The 21,279-nt window shown below is 36.7% G+C and overlaps 1 long non-coding RNA gene across 2 annotated transcripts; it reads left to right on the top strand.

Annotated features, from left to right (window-relative positions):
- The first annotated feature begins 9,176 nt into the window (after window positions 1-9,176).
- On the top strand, window positions 9,177-18,710 carry LOC144965747 (uncharacterized). 2 transcript variants are annotated; one of them, XR_013644100.1, is made up of 4 exons: window positions 9,177-9,443; window positions 11,198-11,296; window positions 12,433-12,495; window positions 15,236-18,710. It is a non-coding gene; the product is annotated as an uncharacterized LOC144965747 (long non-coding RNA). The 2 variants fall into 2 exon arrangements; XR_013644099.1 differs by having other exon boundaries at window positions 9,305-9,443; window positions 15,236-15,402.
- Window positions 18,711-21,279: the final 2,569 nt, after the last annotated feature.

Here is a 21,279-nt window from a genome sequence, read left to right on the forward strand (position 1 = left end):
ATGCCAGATGGCCAGAGTTCTTCGAAGCCAATTTAGACTGCAAAAGTGACCAAATAGAACCTCATGTGGCCAAACACTTCAAACACTTTGACCTCCTTAAAAGACATCGATTTTGATTTTATATGGACTAACCTAGGAAAAGACTTGTTTTTTTTTGTTTTTTTTAAAAAGAAAATTTTAATTTATAATATATACGCGATTCTCTGTGTGTCAATTTTGATCATACACGTGGCCATCTGGCAGCACTACCCACACACCAAATATGACTTAACTTCTTGACACTTCTTCCTAGCAGAATAGCAGTATTCTACTAGTTGCCTTTTCTTTTCAAGCTGCAACTTGTGGATATGGGTGAAATTTGACCGTTTTTGTGTGGGAAAAATTATCTTCGTAGTAAATAGCAGTATCTTAACCGTATCCATTACTTTAAAGACAGCATAGTCGGGAGAACGGTCGTCTTACTGGTGAGCCGGTCAGTTAAGGAATTTATTTGATGACGTAAAAGTGACATAACTTCCTCACCCGATGGGGAAACGGTTGGGGGAAAGACGAGAAAGGAATGCCTTTGATTGTCACCGACATCTGCATATCATTACAGCCTGACGACAGGGGTACTGTTATATATAGAAAAAAAAAAACGAAAGGCCCCGTAGAGTGTATAGAGCTTTGACTATGACCAGTACTATCAGTAGACAATGCTTTGGTCTCATCAGTCTTGTTGAGAGCAGCGACGGGTGTGACTCAGCAGACCAATCCTTGAATGGCAGTCTCTACCGCAGTTGTTGCACACGTAGTTTGACTGTGAGTTTGGTGTTTGGATCTGCTGCCTCCTAGGACTACATAATAATAGATGTCGCTGGCTGCCTCTCTTTCCTCCTTGCTCTCCTCTCCTCAAACTTCTTCTTCCTCCTCTCCTCATCTCTCTTCACTCCCTCCATCACCGCATATCTCCAGCCGCTGCGGTCGTCAGCAAGCGATTCCCATGTATTTGAGGATCGATTTGAAATAACACAAACGGTAAGGGACCGAATTCGAACTGGCAGACCACGAGTAACGACACAATGTGATGACCGTTTTATACGCACGCTACATCTACGGAATTGTTTTAGGACGATGACTTAAATTGCGCTTGAGTTCCCAGGTACACGAATTAGTCGACACACTGTTCGTTGCAGACTTAGAGAGCATGACATTATCGCAAACGTCCGTTGATGCGACAACTTCTGAGAGCACATCACCGGTCTTCAGTGGCCCCGTACGCCCGTACTCATCTGCGCTGGACAACGCATGCGTGGTCATTTGTTCTCTGTTCTGATGACTCACGCTTTGTGATTGAAAGAAATGACGGTAGATTACGTTGTTACCGAAGATCACACCAGTGATTTCACGATTCTTGTGTCTTGGAATCCCCAAACAGAGGATATGGACAAGTGATGGTGTGGGGTGGAATAAGCAGAGACTATAGCACGACACCTCTAGTCCAAGTAAATTCATCCCTAACCGGTGCAAGGTACAAGCAGCACATTTTACAACCCCATGTTATTCCATTTTTTCATGAACATCCTAAATTTTTACTTCAACACGACAATGCACCATCCCTCCGAGATATTTTAACAATATAGCAGAGAATAATGTGAACGTTATCAGCCTGTGGCCTGCAATATCCCCCGATCTAAATCCGATAGAACATAATATGTGGAACATAATCGGCCGCCAAGTTCGTTCATAGACCCGCAAATTGAACAACAACTGTTCCACGCCATTGGTTAGAATCAGCGTGGATGCGCAACTGGATGCGCGGGTTGACGGAGGTAGGAAACAATAACAAACCCACATGGTTGCCATTACCTCCACCATCATTCTCGCTCACGGTTTGTGGAAAGCACTTCATTACAGGCACGTAATAGTGAATCTAGTTTTTGTTTTGAACATTTCTATTATTATTCTTTGTAAATTGACCCATATTAAAAGAAACATACAAACAAAACAGGCATGACCAGTCACTAACAATGCCGTGTAGTGTGTAGACAGTAACACAGTACGGTGAACATGACTGACACTGGGATCGGAATGTCGGAACCCATGAGTCGTTCGCAACTCTGCCTCACGTATTCATTTAATCAGTCAATTTAATTTTTATTAAGCTTGCGTAAAACATACAAACAAAAAAGACATGACCAGTCACTAACAATGCAGTGTAGTGTGTAGACAGTAACACGGTACGGTGAACATGAATGACACTGGGATCGGAATGTCGGAACCCAGTAGTCGTTCGCAACTCAGCCTCGCGTACTCATTTAATCAGTCAATTTAAATTTCATTTAGCTTGCCTATTCTTCAAGTTTATGTTATATTCACTTTTTCTATTTAAAAAGGGTAATCCAAACAGACCATAAAAACGATTTTATAATAAGCCGACTTCAACTTCCATCACTTACGACACGAACTTATTTTGGGTGGTTTTTTTTAACAAAACCGTTTGACTCAAACTAAAGCTTCGGCATTGGATAAGGAGCGAGGTCCCTGTTGCCATCTTGCTTAGTTTATACAGAGACTGGGTTGCCAGCTTGGCTGTTCTTGATAAATAGTAGTAAATAGCACAACCTTGTGCAATGAGAGATAGAGAGAGAGAGAGAGAGAGAGAGAGAGAGAGAGAGAGAGAGAGAGAGAGAGATTTAATTTTGAACAAAAAACGAATATCTCTCTCTCTTACCCTCTCTCTCTCTCTCTCTCTCTCTCTCTCTCTCTCTCTCTCTCTCTCTCTCTCCTCCCTCTCTCTCTCTCTTCCTATTTCATCTGTCACACTGTTTGACAATCTTCTTCACCTGGCTCACTTGTACTTGTAATATTGGGTGTAAGGTAAAATTTTGAAAAATTATTATTATTTATAAAATGCAGAAACTTTGCAAATAAACCGATAGACTAGATATTAATTCGATTCGAAAAGTGGAACACAAAAGCAGAATTTGCGAATGCCCGGTCCAGACATAAGCGTTATGGTCTTATTTATAAAGTGCAGAAACTTTGCAAATAAACGGATAAGATAGAGATTCATTCGATTCGAAAAGTGGAACACAAAAGCAGAATTTTCGAATGCCCGGTCCAGACATAAGCGTTGTGGTCTTATTTATAAAGTGCAGAAACTTTGCAAATAAACGGATAAGATAGAGATTCATTCGATTCGAAAAGTGGAACACAAAAGCAGAATTTGCGAATGCCCGGTCCAGACATAAGCGCTATGATCTTATTTATAAAGTGCAGAAACTTTGCAAATAAACGGATAAGATAGAGATTCATTCGATTCGAAAAGTGGAACACAAAAGCAGAATCTGCGAATGCCCGGTCCAGACATAAGCGTTATGGTCTTATTTATAAAGTGCAGAAACTTTGTAAATAAACGGATAGACTAGATGTTATTTCGATTCGAAAAGTGGAACACAAAAGGAAAATTTGCGAATACCCAGTCCAGACATAAGCGTCATAGTCCTATTTATAAAGTACAGAATCTTTGCAAATAGTCGGATAAAATAGAGATTAATTCGATTCGAAAAGTGGAATACAAAAGCAGAATTTGCGAATGCCCGGTCCAGACATAAGCGTTATGGTCTTATTTATAAAGTGCAGAATCTTTGCAATTAGACGGATAAAATAGAGATTAATTCGATTCGAAAAGTGGAACACAAAAGCAGAATTTGCGAATGCCCGGTCCAGACATAAGCGCTATGGTCTTATTTATAAAGTGCAGAAACTTTGCAAATAAACGGGGAAAAAACAGATTAATTCTAATCGAACAGTGGAGCACAAAGGCAGAATTTGCGAACAACCGGTCCAGACATAAGCGTTATGGTCTTATTTATAAAATCTAGAAACTTTGCAAATAAACGGATAAAATAGAGATTAATTCGATTCGAAAAGTGGAACACAAAAGCAGAATTTGCGAATGCCCGGTCCAGATATAAGCGTTATGGTCTTATTAATAAAATGCAGAAACTTTGCAAATAAACGGATAGACTAGATATTAATTCGATTCGAAAAGTGGAACACAAAAGCAGAATTTGCGAATGCCCGGTCCAGACATAAGCGCTATGGTCTTATTTATAAAGTGCAGAAACTTTGCAAATAAACGGAAAAAATAGAAGATTAATTCTAATCGAACAGTGGAACACAAAGGCAGAATTTGCGAACAACCGGTCCAGACATAAGCGTTATGGTCTTATTTATAAAGTGCAGAAAATTTGCAAATAAACGGATAAGATAGAGATTAATTCGATTCGAAAAGTGGAACACAAAAGCAGAATTTGTGAATACCCGGTCCAGGCATAAGCGTCATGGTCTTGTTGAAATGAAAGAATGCCATTAAAAAAAATATATGGTCAATGAGTAATTAAGCTAAATATGCGGAGTTCAAATAGATAAATGCGGAGTTCAAATAGATAACTTGATCTGTGAATTTTTTTTATAATTAGCTGTTTTTATTCTCCATCATTTAGGTTATGTGATTAAGTTTATAATTGAAATACAAACTTTATCTCACTTATCAATGTTTTGCAATAAAGGAGAGTGTGAGTGAACCTGAGCAAAGGAAATTATTTGAGAGAGTGATATTTATCATGCTTTTCAGTTTGTAGTTGAATTCTAGAATGGATTCTTTATAGTTCTCATTGATTGTATGTCAGTATGTCAGTCTTTAGGACACCGATTACCCTAATGCAGCCAGAATTTACAATGTGACGGCCACAAGCCCGTTAAACGCAGAGTGGGGGAATTGTTGTTTGCAAGTAATGCTATGGTTTTAATAGGATATCTGTCTCCTATTAAAATACATTCCTGTGTTGGATTTTGGATTAAATTCATGTCTTCTTCGGATTTTGGGATATTTAATTTTCATGGATTGTGATTGTGATTTTCAAGACTATTAATGTAAGTAAATGCCCAAATAGATATTTTTATTCATTTATTCTTTCTTTATTTTTTTTAGTTTTGTTTTGTTTTGAAGCATTTATTATAAGAAATATTGTACATATGCACTTATACACCAAAGACTATATCCTTTCAACTGCTTATTATTATTATTATTATTATTATTATTATTATTATTATTATTATTATTATTATTATTATTATTATTATTATTATTATTATTATTATTATTATTATTATTATTTTATTATTATTATTATTATTATTATTATTATTATTATTATTATTATTATTATTATTATAATAATAATAATAATAATAATAATAATAATAATAATAATAATAATAATAATAATAATAATAATAATAATAATAATAATAATAATAATAATAATAATAATAATAATAATAATAATAATAATAATAATAATAATAATAATAATAATAATTAATAATAAGTGCATTGAGTGAAATCCCAATCATGGTTGCCCAAATAAAACTGGCGCTAGAATCCCGACTACCTGTCTAAACGAATGTTGTTTGTACGATACATACTAACTACACGTTCAATATCGGGGGCAGAAAATATACGTTTGGTTTTATGAAATTAAAACAGTAGTCCCACATTGTTCTTTGATGTTATTTGTGGTTGCATTTGCTTTGAAACTTACACATTATATTGTGTTACATTGTTTACAAAATATTTCTGGTACTCGTATGGATGTGTAGTCAACGGACCACCGGTCAATCGTGTTCTTTATTATTTTATTATTAATTTTGGCTTGACATCTTACATATGTGAATTTGACAGGTTGTTGTGGATGGTAATTATAACATTAAGTGATTTTTAAACATTTTTACGGCGTTTTAAATGTCTTTCTTGCATTCATTGCCGAGCACCTCCACTTTTCTGTTACTATTTTAACGATCAGCTGATTTTCTCTTGCCTCCCCTTTAATTTCGCGGACTTTTTTTCAGAACGAGGCGTGGGAGTGGCTAATAAGAACAGCTTGGGAAAATATTCCTCAACACCTGCTGGCCAGATTGATCAACTCCATGCCTAGGAGATGCAATGCTGTGATTGGAGCAAATGGGGGACATACTCGTTACTGATTGAATTAGATTCACCCTCATTTCAAATGAAATGAACGCAATTAATTTTATTAAAATGTCCTTGTTTGTCAAAATCATAGTGTATGTTTTGACTTGTTACTTCCCTTTTTGAAGATCATGTTTTAAAAAGTCTATGTTGCATACAAGATCAACCATAAACGTTACAAATTCTAACAAAATGAAAGATAAATGATATTACTATGATTACACATAGGTTTTAAATAAACCAGAACAATATTCCATACCAATTTTGTAGGTAAAACAGGTGTATAATTTCTTTTGATCACTAGTATATATATGTATATATATATATATATATATATATATATATATATATATATATATATATATATATATATATATATATATATATATATCATAGAATTAAACGAATGCGAATACGTACGAAGCCTAAAAAGTGTCCACCAATGAAAGCATTCAGCGCCATTTTGTTGTTGGCTGAGAATGTAGTAATTACCATTCATTCGGTATCTATGTCAACACAACGACACAAGAAAAACAACAAACAATATCAAAATCCACAATAAAATGTTTCAGAACTGTTGCGTATATTTATGGCACAACGAAGCTGTCAAAAAATGAAGTTAGAGAATGTGTGTAATCATGTATTATAATAACCTGTAATGTGTTTTCCAACCACCACATCATCTACTACTACAACCACCACCACAATATCATCACTAACACTACTACTACAACCACCAGCCCCACATCATTATCACTACCACTACTACTACACCACCACCAGCACATCATCATCACTACCACTACTACAATCACCACAACCACATCGTCATCACTACCACTACTATTGCAACCACCACCACCATATCATCATCATTACCACTACTACCACAACCACCACCACCACTACTACTACAACCACCACCACATCACTACCTCAACTACTACAACCACCACCACAATAGCATCACTACCACTACTACTACAACCACCACAACCACATCGTCATCACGACCACTACTACTACAACCACCACCATATCATTACCATTACCACTACTACTACAACCACCACTACCACATCGTCATCACTACCACTACTACTACAACTACCACCACATCATCATCACCATCACTACTACTACAACTACAACCACCACCACATTATTATCACTACCACTACTACTACTGCAACCACCACCACCATATCATCATCATTGAAATTTTTTTTTTTTTAATTGAGCTTTATATCGTGCAATATCTACTAAATGTGCTCAAAGCGCTTTACAAGGGGTCCCTGGTCAACATTTAACATGTAGGACGGGACATGACGCCTGTTAGGCGATATTACAATTTTTCGGACAAAGACAACTCTGTTAACGGCCAGGTACTCATTTTACACCTGAGTACGGTGAGAGAATGTGAGTAAAGAGCCTTTTCCAAGGACTCAACTATGCGCCGAGCGCGAGGCTCGAACCCAGGACCTTCCGATCCGGAAGCGAGTGTCATACTACTAGACCACATAGCCGCATCATTACCACTACTACTACAAACACCACCACCACATCATCATCACGACCACTACTACTACAACCACCACCACCACCATCTCATTACCATTACCACTACTACTACAACCACCACTACATCATCATCACTACCACTACTACTACAACTACAATCATCACCACCACCACATCATCATCACTATTACTATTACTACTACAACTAAACCACCACAATACCACATCACCTCACTAACACTCAGTACTACAATCACTACCATTAGGTTTTGGAGCTTTACTTCATTTGAAATAAGGAAACTTCGGAATTGTATTTGGCATTGTGTTTATATATCATAATATAATTCTAATCAGTTATCTATTTAGAACTAGATACTAATATGTATGCCAAATACCACCCCAATTCCCCTTTCTTGTGTGCGGGAATTCCTCTTTCGGCATTGAAATTGAGTGTGAGAGAGTCAACACTACACACATAAACAACAGAAACAATTTAAAAACAAGACTATGACACGCAACCACTCACACACGAGGCTATACTATTTATCCTTTTCTCTATATAGAATAGGACAAGACAAACAATAGCTTGACTCTCGCTACACTTCGCATTGATGTTTGTCGTCTCACGAGTTCAACTCTCGGTCGACCTGTCAATATTCCTTTTTGCCTCGGACGTAATCATTAATAGAATGTTGTGTGGTTTTGACCGTGAAGAAAACCTTAAGAAGTCACATTTATATCATTTTAGAGAGATCGTTTTGAATAATTTTGAGTTAAACGAGCGAGCAGCAACTTGTTTTCATGAACGGCCGATCAGCGCTTGTTTACTATAGTAACGCGATTCCCAGCCAATATCAAAATGGCGGATATTTTTCTCATCGAGGCCGCTGTTTGGTTAGCCAATAAGAGCACCGTACGGTTTCCATTTCACTTTCCCATTGCTTCCATTTCACTGGCGCTGAAATGCGTCAAATGTGTCAAAAGCGACTTAAAAATGATCGAAACGTGCATTTTACTTTGCAGCATCATCGATCTTGAATTCTCTGTTTATAGATAGTATGCAGATGACGTCACTCAGGCCTTTGTTATTGTTTTTGCCATCCGCGTTTGTGAGTTGTTCTCACTAAACTGTATTAACCAGACTATAAAAGTTCATGGTTACACAGAGTTTGTGTGTTGGTCCGTTATACTTCCGGATGGCAATGTTGTGAACTCCTTGGCCAAGCGCATTCTATCTATACCAGAGCGATCATACTATGTTTCAAAATCACTTTCTTCATATTTCATTTATATCAGCATAACAATAAATGTTAATTACACAAATTAGATAAATTTTATCTATGCAAGAAAGTTTCACAGAGCGTTTAAAGGTTTATAAAACCTAATTATTAGCTCTTAAAACAATAGGATACGATAAAAAGGAAGATGGAACAAGAATAAAGCGACTGAAGGGCAAGTCGTGCTGTGTACTACATGTATGAGCCATCATATTCACCCGCTTTTTTTTTGATTTCATGATATCATCCGTATTAGTATATCGAAGGTCATGATTGGACCCAGCCACGTAAATTAGTATGTATTGTGTATTTGTAGTTATATAGGCTACCCATTTTGTGCATGGTACCTTCACACTCTTGACTCTTTCGTATTTCAAACACAACATGGTCTCTGCACTTTCGGTACCGTCCTAGCTTGTTTCTGAATTTGAAGCTAGACATTTGACATTGAATTTTCGCAACTCATTTACTGAGTTCCTTGCACGTATTTTATATTTATTTATTTTTCTTAACATACCGAAAAGCTCGTTTTGTCTTATTTGCAAACACCAACTATGAAGTCGGTTCGAAGTGCACGAGAGCGAATGTCACAATACCCAAAGGCCCTCTCCGAATGTAGCACTCAGGTTAGTGAAGATACGCTGTGGTTATCCCCAGACACCTGTCTGGGAATAATGAAAATTCGTAATCCCCAGACATATATTTGAAACTCCGCTCCTTTAAACAATTATCCACATTCCAGAATATGGAATGTTTCCAAATGCACATAGACATAGAAATAAGGAAAGTTAATAAAATATCTATAAAAACATAAAATTAACCAACATTAATAATAAATCAGTTGTTGCTTATATTAATATACACAATATGCGTCGACTTCGAAGTGGGTGTCATGGCCGAATGGTTTAGTCGTCTGCCTTGGAACTGGAAGTTTTTTTTTTTGTTTTTTTTTTTACCAGAATCGACGTTTTGGGTTCGAATCCTGGTTCCGCCACTTTTAAAAAAAAAAAAAAAAAAATTCCGTCTTCTTTTTACAGAACGTTGCAAGGGATAAATGTCCCACCCATCCTCCCCCCACCTCTTTTTTTTGTGCGAGTCTTCTTTTCTTCTTTTTGTTTGGCCTTTTGTTCCCTTTCTGAGCATGAATCTCTTAAAATTGTTTGTTTTTTTCTCCTCTATCTGACCATTTGGTCGCTCTCTGAATATTTCTGTTTGCTTTTTAATTATTTATTCTTTTTGGACACTTTTTGAGATCGGAGTGGGGACTAATATGACAATTTGATAGAAACTAGAAAGGAACCAAGAGAGAGAGAGAGAGAGAGTTTTAAAAAAAAAAGAGGTGGGGGGAGGATGGATGGGACATTTATCCCTTGCAACGTTCTGTAAAAGTAAAAAGAAGACGGAATTAAACAAAAAATTTTTTAAAAAAAGTAGCGGAACCAGGATTTGAACCCGCAACGTTGATTCTGGTAAAACTTCCAGGACAGACGACTAAACCATTCGGCCATGACACCCACTTCAAAGTCGACGCATATAATGTATATGTAGTAACAACTGATTTAATGTTGGTTAATTTTATGTTTTTATAGATATTTTATTAACTTTCCTTGTTTCTAATTTCTTGCATTTGGAAACATTCCATATTCTGGAATGTGAATAATTGTTTAAAAGAGCGGAGTTTCAAAGATGCGTCTTGGAATAACGAACTTAATAATACATATATATATATATATATATATACATATATATATATATATATATATATATATATATATATATATATATATATATATATATATATATATATATATATATATATAGAATGCAAATTGTCACTCACATTTTTTGTGGCCGAGACGATTCGTTTCTGTGTCTTACACGTCTTCAGTCGGCGTAATCCATCTATATATATATATTTCACAATATTATAAATTTTGCAACTTCTACAAAATTATTGTCACCTTTGCTGTGTTGTTTATTGATATTAAAGCAATTATAAGTATCAGGAACCTATTAAACATTAAAATTTTTGATTTTAATGAAATGTTGTCCTCATCGGTCGTTTTAATGACCTTGGGAAATTGTATGTCAGTCCGTTACCATTAAAACAGTAATGTTTCATCTACAAAAGATGTGATTGTTGTACAGACTCACAGTGTGTTACAGGATGGTAAACATCGCACATTACGCTGTCAGAAAGAAACGGTAGTATGTGCAGCGTAATACGCTGCTACCCACCTGTAGAGTTGATAAAAGCAGCGTGTTACGGGAGAACAAAAGATGGTAGTGTGAATCAAGTGCTCAATCATTTGAGCTCTTGGAACTCCCAGTCCAGCGCAAGGCTTTGGTCTAATGAGATCAATTACAATTTTTTTTTTAGGCTCTCTCTTATGGAAAGTGCGTGGCTGTTAAAGAAAATGTACAAAAATTTGACTGTCAGAAGGAATTTGATGCCCTGAAAGACTGCATGAAAAGAATGGTAATAGTGATAGCACTTCATTTGTTGTCTTAATAAATAATCTTTCACCTCCACTCCCTAGCCCTGATTGTGTCTCTCCTCTCGCTCTCTCTCTTTCACCATCTTTCCATCATCTTCCAATCTCCCCCCCCCCCCTCTCTCTCTCTCTCTCTCTCTCTCTCTCTCTCTCTCTCTCTCTCTCTCTCTCTCTCTCGCTCTCTCTCTCTTTCACCATCTTTCCATCATCTTCCCATCTCCCCCCCCCCCCCCCCCTCTCTCTCTCTCTCTCTCTCTCTCTCTCTCTCTCTCTCTCTCTCTCTCTCTCTCTCTCTCTCTCTCTCTCCAATATAACATTTCATGCACAAAACCTTCTGTTCTTTCTTGTTCCCAGCAATTGGGTATATTAATGATGACCACTGAACAGAAATTAAAATCATGATTTTATCGTGATTACAAAATTTGAGATTTTTACAGCATTAAACTCGATAACATTATTCAAATTCCATAATTTAGACTTTAGATTTAATTTTTGATATAGGGCAATTCCTGATATTTTGTTATTTCTTCTGATGTCCCTAATGTCCAGCAAATTTTCCCGATTTTAATTGTAATTTCTTTTCCCATAAAAACAATCATCATTGTCATTACCAACAGCAGCATCATCATTACCAACAACAGCGCAGCAAAACAACAATGACAGCAATATTATCATCATCTCATCTTCAATTATATCTAAAATGTGCCCCAAAATTTCTCGAATTTTATTTCTGAAAAGTTAGCATGTCTTTATTTACCATCCCATCAATTTAAATAGACCTTCATTATAAGTTGGTGTGTTAAACTTAATTAAGGAAGCAAGATGATCAATTGGGAACGAATGAGACTTTGAGTTATATAATTTTTTTTCCTTTGACAAGAAATCTAACCCATTTCGCTCACTTTCTTACTGTACCTACCACAAGAGATACTTGGGTCGTCTTAAGATAATCCTTATGAACACATTTTCCCAAATGATTTAAAATTTAAAACTTACCTCTATTTCTCAGTCTCGCAGCTTATGTCAAATTAAGTAGTTAATTTTTTTTTTTTTTAAGTTGTATTATTTTTCTTTACAGGTTAAAAAAAAAAACAATCTTATTTATTTATTTTTCATTCAGATGGCCAAGAAATTGTGATGCAATATAGAATTGCTGAAGAACCACTGCCATTAGTACTTGCAGGTATTATATTGTGATTTGTTTTATTAGTTCAGTAGATTTAGCGTTTGACCTGAAAGAAATTGGTACCAAGCTAGTTTTTATTCTGGTGAAACTAGACCATGTTTTGAGCCTCTCATGAAAAATCTGCCACAAACCGTCCATGGTAAAAAATATTACAGCTGTTTGAGATCTGTATGAGAATATTTTCCACTTTGTCTTTCTTAAGGTGAAATAATCAATTAAAAAAGATTCTTAACATATAACGTATCACAATGAGGGTTGCTTAGGTCAAAGGCGTTTAAATACCCTGTGAAAAAAAAAGGTTACAGTAAAAAAATCCCAGATATGATCATAACTGCAATCCTTATTTACACCATAAGCAATCAAAAATATATTAATTAAAAACTTTTTCATCAAATTCATATTTTAAGTTATGGAGCTCCCTGTCGATTGAATATTTGAATTGATTTTTACTTTTGGAGTCTTTGGTTATGAACTTTATATCTTAATGTTATAAACTTTTTTATGTATTACCTCTCCTTACAATAACAAATTTTTGCAGAATAATTGTAGACGAATAATATGTTATACAAATTTTGTATTTGTCTCTGCAGGAAAATATTATATGGGAGTATAAAAAGGTGTATTGAGGTCAATTTGATCAAATTTATTAACCATTTTGTATAACTGTATAAGGTCACCCCTCGTTCTTCTGTTTTTTTAGAAATGGGATCGTTATGGTAACCATCCATAACAATTTGAGAAGCTCCGACTGTTATGAGAAATTGACTTCTCAATTAGAGGATTTTTGTCACAGGAGGATATCATTATTGTGGTGCAGAGCCATAACTTTACACCATTCCACACCACAAAAATATTGTGTCCATCCGCAGTGTTGAAGCTGCAACAATATGGATTGGACTGGATTGGATTGGATAATAATGAATTTACTGCATATCTAAATCGAAAAGTGACGTGTTTTAGGTTTAAGCCAGCTTTTAACAGCGACTCTTATTGTTCTTTTCTTGAAAACTAAAAATTTAAAAAACGAACATAATTGGCCAGGAAAGAAAATCAAATATAGAAAACATAATCATAGGTATTACAAAACGTCATTTTTGTAATTAATTGACTAGCTTGTGTGATACCTTAAGATGGTTTTCAAAATGCCAAGGAAGCATGTTGTGTTGTTGCTTGTACTATGCAGTTAAAAGTAAATTGTTTAAAGCTTTCAACAATTTGACTGATTCTTCTAGAATCTTCCAGAGTTGGAGCAAGCACTTATAAATACAGTAGAATTACTTTAAACCGAAATTTTGGGGACCTTCTAAACCATTTCGGTTTACAGACATTTTGGTTTAAAGCAAGTTCCCATTTTGCAATGTTTTTCAAGGGTAGTAACTATTTACGGAATTTGCTCATTTAATCGTATCATGGGTTTCCCGTTAAATGGAGTTGTTGAATAAATGCCGTCTTCGTAACCATTAATGTTTTAAATTTTTTTCTGGTGTGTTTTAAAAATATTTTTGGGGGTTTTCGTTTTCAATTCAAAATTGTTGAAAGAGTAGAGTTCGGGATGCCGTGTATTTTACATATCTCCGTCTTGATCAACTTTTTTTTTCATCGACTTCACATAGTATTTTGATTTTAAACTCAAACGTTGTAATTAAGCACAGTGCTTTCTTTTAGACATCTTTTAGTAAAATGCAAAGCTAAAATAAGATCGAAAATTCTTGTGCAATAATTGATAATGAATGATGCGCAGCTACTCAGAGGTGAAGTAAAATGGAAATGAAAAGGCGTGTCAATGCTCAGCTGTCTTTTGTTGAAAAGCCATTAGGTTCAAAGGCCTAATTACATAAAACCCCCCCCCCCCCCCCCCCACACACACACACATTTAAACAAAGTGGAAATGAAATGGCATGTCAATGGTAAGTTGTCTACCCCTCCCCCCTCCCCCCCCCTCCTTATCGTCGTGTTGCAAATCCAGTCAGTTCCAAAGCATCAACACATGAGCGAGAACATCTCGCTTGCGTGATTCTACACCCCAACTCCCCCTCTTTCCTTATTTTTCGCCTGCCAGTCACCCGCTGTCTTCCAGTCTGTGCGATTGTGGTGTTGGTCAAGCCCAAGTGCAGTGATTGAAGTGTTTGCCTCCCCCCACCCCACCCATCACCCTCATCTTATACTTACGCTCTGTATCGCCGGGCATTATTACGTGTGGCCTCCTTCCCGATTTTTGAAGAAAAATATAGAGAGAAAAAGGGAAGGTGCTCTCAAGTTGTTTCGGTTTAAAGAAAGTCCTGCTTAGAAGTATTTCGGTTCATCGTAAGAATTAGTACAAAGATAATGAAGAAACTAGCACAATTTATTAAATTCTTTGCGGTTTAAGGTATTTTTCGGTTTAGCTTCTTTCGGTTTAAAGTAATTTTACTGTATCTGTAATGCTATTCCACGAGCGTTTATTCCATGGTTGGTATATTGGTTGTCAATGTAGAAGGTGAATATTAGTCATATTGAGTCGTGACTTTCAAATTTTGACCCACTTTCTTTAATTGGGATTAAAAGGTACATATTTATTCACCATTAAATTTATAATTTGTTAAAATATTTCTAAAATAGTTGATCAATCCTAGTTAAAATAAAACAAAGCATGGTTTTAATGTTAAGAATGTGAAAGATGACTTTCTTTCACTTGCCAGTATTTTGTTTATTACTCATTTATATAGACATTGTATGTTACGTCATTCTTGTCTTTCAGGTGTGTTCAAGAAATATTACTGGAGGCTGATTGCTACAAAATCATTGAGATCTCCAAACAGCACTCATATATTCTGTAAATCATCTTGCAAATCAATGATATATTATTCATTGGCTGTGATGGATGAAGATTATGGCAATCAAGGGGACATAACAAGCATTAATTAACCTCCAGTTTCTTTTGTGTGTGTGTGTGTGTGTGTGTGTGTGTGTGTGTGTGTGTATTTATTTATTTACTGTGCATTGAGAATTAAAGCAGTTACTTCAATAAACAAAAAGACAGGAAACTGCTGAAGTGATGCAAGCTAGTTATAGCATATGCTGCTTATCTAGATTTGACTGTGAGGAATTGGTATCGAGTTGTAAACATCCTTGAGCCCATCATGTTCACTCTGTAATATGACTCACCTTTGACTTAAATCTAAATTAGTTCCCACCTTCTACTTTCAGATGTTGCATTATCATTACAAGCAATGTCTGGATAGAAATTTGAATGGACAATGCTTGACACAAAGTGGCATTTTCCTCTCTGAGCGGTATTTCAGTGATAGGTCAACTCGACCCCATTAGTGAGGTCAGTGGATGGGCGGAACAGGTAGTGCTCAGGAGGAATCGGTGATCCGTTGTTGGTAATTAATTGCTGCAATATTTTATGTTATTGCTCAGTTGCTAACATGAATGTGAAAATTGTTCCCTCACCACAAGCAAAGCAAGTGTTTCTTTCATCATATAACTTAACCCTCTATAGCCCAAGGTATCAATTTTGGGGCAAAAAAAATCTTTTTTGGTGTGTTGCTATTCATTCGCCTCCCCTATTGACATATTAGGAGGTATTTTGAAAAAAATTATAATATTGAAGTAATGATGGGACATTACATATATGTCACAGTGGGCTATAGTGTAAAGAAATTAAAACAAGTGTAGTAAGTGATAACAGGTTTATTCCTACTGAAACAATGTATCAAAAGCACACTTTTGCTAATATAACTAAGACACATTACATTTTTGTTCATCTTGACACTTATATTGTGCAAAAAAATCATATATTTTACATTTAGTACTATGATAATCAATTTGAAAAAAAATCTTATTCATATGGTATATTCACCATGAAAATTAGCCACAAAAATGTTTGAATTATTGAAGAAATATGTATATTGTGAAATGTTGAAATCATAAAATAATAAAGGCACTGTTTGGGGCCACATTCAACTGAACAGACCAACTATCGGTTGTGAAAAGCGCGGAAGCAATTTCGGTTATGGGTGTAACACAGTCGGACGTTGCATTTTTCACAGACTGTGTCAGTGTTATTGTTTTTGCAGAGTTTACATCTTCCTTGCTTTGGTAGCATCATTGGCCAGCGTGAAATTTGGTCATATTTCACATCAGATGGAGGGGCACACACAATAGACAAACGCTTTGCTGGAGTTCCATGTGCCATTTCATCAGTTGGTCGACCACGCTTTGTGCCCTTTGTTACCAACACGGGGGCAACTTCAGCTTGGAATTTTCTGAAAAGGATAACATTAGTTTTTTCAACACCCAAAAGCTGACAGTCCCGCTTGTAAATCAACCATGAATTGGCAAGGGCAAGTTTGACGGTGTGCCAGAAAATATATGTGTACCATCTTTTCGAACGGAATGTGAATAATGCTTTTCCACATAACATATCATTCAGGTCCACCCCACCCATTTTGTCGTTAAACAGAGTGATTGCGTATGGACGAGGAACTTGAACATGAACCCTTTGTTTCTTATCCCAGCGACGGGCCCCTGCGACAGGATCAACGCCGGCAAAAGTTGAGGCAACAGTAACAGCCTTTGTGTCAAACCACTTGATGATCACAATATCACTGCTTCGTTCGACCCGTTTTTCCATAGCTCCGCTTCCAGCCTTACCAAGTTCCTTGTCAGAGGAAAACTTTGTATCTCCCATCCTGTTGGCACATGCAGTTCCGACATAGTGTATCCCGATTGATTTGAGTGCCATCATTAGAGCAACAGATGTGAAAAAGTTGTCGGCGAAGATTTTATAGTTTTTGTTTTCTGGAAGAGTGGATGCCAGCCGTAAAACCGCACGCCACCAACACCAAGACTTTCCTTATCTTCTTTAGCACCAACATAAACATCGAAATCACACAGTATACCCGATGATGTACACCTGGCCCACACCTTGAAGCCCCATGGGTGTGGCTTTCCACGAATGTACTGCTTGATTCCGCTGAATTTACCACGAAACGGTATCATCATTTCGTCAATGCTATTGTTTTCTTCTGGACTAGCCTTCAGACATTGTTCTCGAAACTTTTCCAACCACGGCCTTATTTTCCATAGTTTATCCTTTTTTGTCTCGTCATTTGCATTGTTATTTTCAGTGAAATGAAGGAAACGCAATATATCTAAGAGTTTATTTCTCGGCATTACATCAGCAACTGGTCCATACCTATTTTCATTCTCATAATAACACCTGACACCTAGCATTTTGTTCAGTCCTATTCTAAAAAACATACCAAGGACCATTTCTACATGCTTTGGAGTGATGTTGATACATGTACCAGTCTTTTCAGTAGAGTAAATGTTAGTCTGATTTGCAGCAAGGCTAAGCATTTCATCAGTCATATACAGTAAAATTACTTTAAACCGAAAGAAGCTAAACCGAAAAATACCTTAAACCGCAAAGAATTTAATAAATTTTACGAGTTTCTTCATTATCTTTGTACTAATTCTCACTATGAACCGAAATACTTCTAAGCAGGACTTTCTTTAAACCAAAACAACTTGAGAGCACCTCCCCTTTTTCTCTTTCTGTTTTTCTTCAAAAATTCGGCAAAGAGCGCCTCCGTATAAGTATAAGATGAGGGTAAGGGGTGGGATGGGGGCTTCAATCACTGCGCTTGGGCTTGGCCATCACCACAATCGCACAGACTGGAAAAGGAAGACAACGGGTGACTGGCAGGCAAAAATGGAGGAATGAGGGGGAGGTGGGGGTGAAGAATCACGCAGGCGAGATGGTCTCGCTCGTGTGTTGATGCTTTGGATTTTCAACACGACACTAAGTGGGGTGGGTGCAGACAACTTACCATTGACATGCCATTTCATCTCCACTTTGTTTTAATTGTGTGTGTGTGGGGGGGGGGGTGGTGTATGTAGTTAGGCTTTTGAACCTAATGGCAATTCAACAAAAGAGGGGTGTGTAGTAAACCGCTTAGCATTGACACGCCTTTTTCATTTCACTTCACCCCTGAGTCGCTGCACATCAGGATCTTATTTTAGCTTTACATTTTACAAAAAAGATGTTTAAAAGAAAGCGCTGTCTTACACATTGGAGTTTTTTTTAAAAGTTGAGCAAGACGGAGATATGTAAAAAACAGGGCATCCCAAACTCAACTTTTGAACAATTTTGAATGGAAAAACAAACTCCCAAAATATTTTTAAAACACACAAAAACAAAATAATAATAAGGAAAATAAAAACAAAATAAGAAAGAAAAAAAAAAAAAAACAAAGCAAAAAAATGAATAAATAAATAAATGGTTACTAAGACAACTTTTATTTAAGGGGAAACAACCCATGATACGATTGAATAAGCAATTGAATAGTACCACCCTTGAAAAACATCGCAAAACGGGTACTTGCTTTAAACCAAAATGTCTTTAAACCAAAATGGTTTAGAAGGTCCCCAGAATTTCGGTTTAAAGTAATTCTACTGTACCTCTTGAAGTATGCATAAGGGCTTTCAATTTCCTCAGTAGCTTGAGGCTCATCACCTGTGAATGTCGCATTGGGTGGGGTAAAATTTTTATCCATCCAAATCAGATTTCTTGGCCTGAATGGATTTGTTACGGGTGTAACTGTTACGCAACTGGACGTAGAACTGGACGTAGAGGGAGCATCTGGGTTTGTATTCGCTGCAGGTGCAGGACTGGGTCTATGACTGAGTTCATCGTAATCGCCTAATTCATCTTCTGAATCGGACCCGAGTGATTCCTGGTAATCTTCGTCTTCGTCATCAGTGCCTGGAGGCGTTTCGACATCGCTGTCATTTGTATCCAACATCAAAAGGACATCATTTCGATTGTATCGTTGTGGTCTCATAGCAGCCATTTCTGGACGGAGAGTAAAAAAAAAGACCAGAATAATATAAATAAAGAGCCGACACTATTCTCAGGATTACTGGTATATCAATTTCTTTCATATTTATGTCATAACGTCTAAGTTCATTCCATTTTTACATATTTTGTGCCGTTTCCTGACGAAGGCCATAATTTTGTCGAAACATTGCGTTGTTTGTCCTCGTTTATTTTATTGATGAAGCTTATTAACCATTCCAGGGGTTAAACATGCATGAAAATGAACAAAAATTCACAAAACTTATAGTTTTACATACCTATACAAACTCAAAATAGTAACTACTAACAAAGCCCATTGTGACACATATGTCACAAACAAACATTCACCTGTTTTGACGTGCATTGGCCAAAGTGACACGGGTGTAACACACCAACCTCGTGATCTGGATCTCGGTCTGGATGTAAGAAACCTTTCAAAAACCTCTTCCAGTGTATAGATTGGTTTATTATTGGTTGATTTCAATTGTTATTTTTATAAATCATCATAACTTACCTTCTGAGGGTGTTTGTCAACAGGGTGTAAAACAGGAGTGGATTAAACAATGGAGGCAGCCATATTGTCTGGATAGTGGAACTCTCTAACATCGAAGAATGACGTTCGCCGACCCGATCTTGTTAAAGTTCATACCAGAGAGTTTACAAACCAAGATAGACCACTCTTTTTTATCAATGCTGCTATTCTTAGTGAATTTTTAAAAATTGCGTTACACCGGTGTAACACTGGGCTATAGAGGGTTAACATGGTTGATAATAAAGTGTCTTCTTAAGTGTCTTATTAATGAAATTCAATTGTAGTTATTTACATATGATGATATTTGAATTCACAGTGGCAGAAAATGATTGAAACAAACATAATTGTAAAGTAAAAATGATGATCTTGATACATACCTAGTTTTGTTGTCCAGGCAGTAAAATCCTAAAAGATATGAATATTTTATTGTAAAATTATTGTTTGGCATGATTACAAGAGATTCTCATTTTCTCTCCAGCAGTATTCCATGTCATGAATTATTGGGGTCTCTGCTGATTTGACCCGTCTGCTGACAAACCCTGACCTCTTTTTGCCATGGTAGTTTTTTTAAGGCTGTCTTTGGTCATCTCTGAGGCTGTAAGCCAGACATTTTTCTTCACATGCTTCTCGGAAAGATTTTTTGATGTCGTCCCCATAGAGGAATTGTGTAGCTTCCACCTGTACATCGCCTCTGGCCTGAAGTCAGTGAGGCTCTGATTTGTGTGGCCCAGAAAAGATATTGCGCCCAACAGGTGGATGATATTGCTTTGGATCGCTGGATTTGAATCTTTGACAGCCTGCAGTTCTTTTGTGGCCTGTGCAATGGTGGTTGCAGCCTTACATACATTGGTCTGTATGTTAGTGAGGCGTGTGTCATTCCTCTTATATGGTGTCCTCAATATTTTCCAAATATCTGGATTGTTAAGAGGCGTCACCATATAAGAGCAGTTCCCCGGCTTTTTGTATTCCTCTTATTTCTTTTTTAATATCTTATCATTGATTGGTTTTGAGAATCGGTTGTTGATGAAGTTTGCCACTAGCTCAGGCAGTTCAGGTCTCAGCTCTTCATCATCCCTTCCTATCTCTGCCTCAGCGCTTTCGAATACACTGCGTTCTCTGGATGGGTCCCTGTCGCTCAACCCACTCCACCCAGCTATCCGTCTCTCAATCTCCTCACCCGATGAGTGCGGTGTAGCTGAACGTCTTTGTTTACGTCCTTTTGTCATGGAATGGCCTTGTGGTGAGGGGGACTGACTGGAAGTCTCTTTTTTACTTCCTCTTCGGTGAGGGGGAAGGAGGGTTCAATGACGATGATGATGATGAGGACGATACAATCCTTTCTCTTTTCCTTCCTCTCGTCTTGCTTGCCTGTAAGCTTGGACTAAGAGTTTAGTTTGGGCCT

This window comes from Berghia stephanieae, chromosome 2 (genome assembly GCF_034508935.2).
Source record: "Berghia stephanieae isolate SIO BIC M18660-M18661 chromosome 2, UCSD_Bste_1.3, whole genome shotgun sequence".
Lineage (NCBI taxonomy): Eukaryota > Metazoa > Mollusca > Gastropoda > Nudibranchia > Aeolidiidae > Berghia > Berghia stephanieae.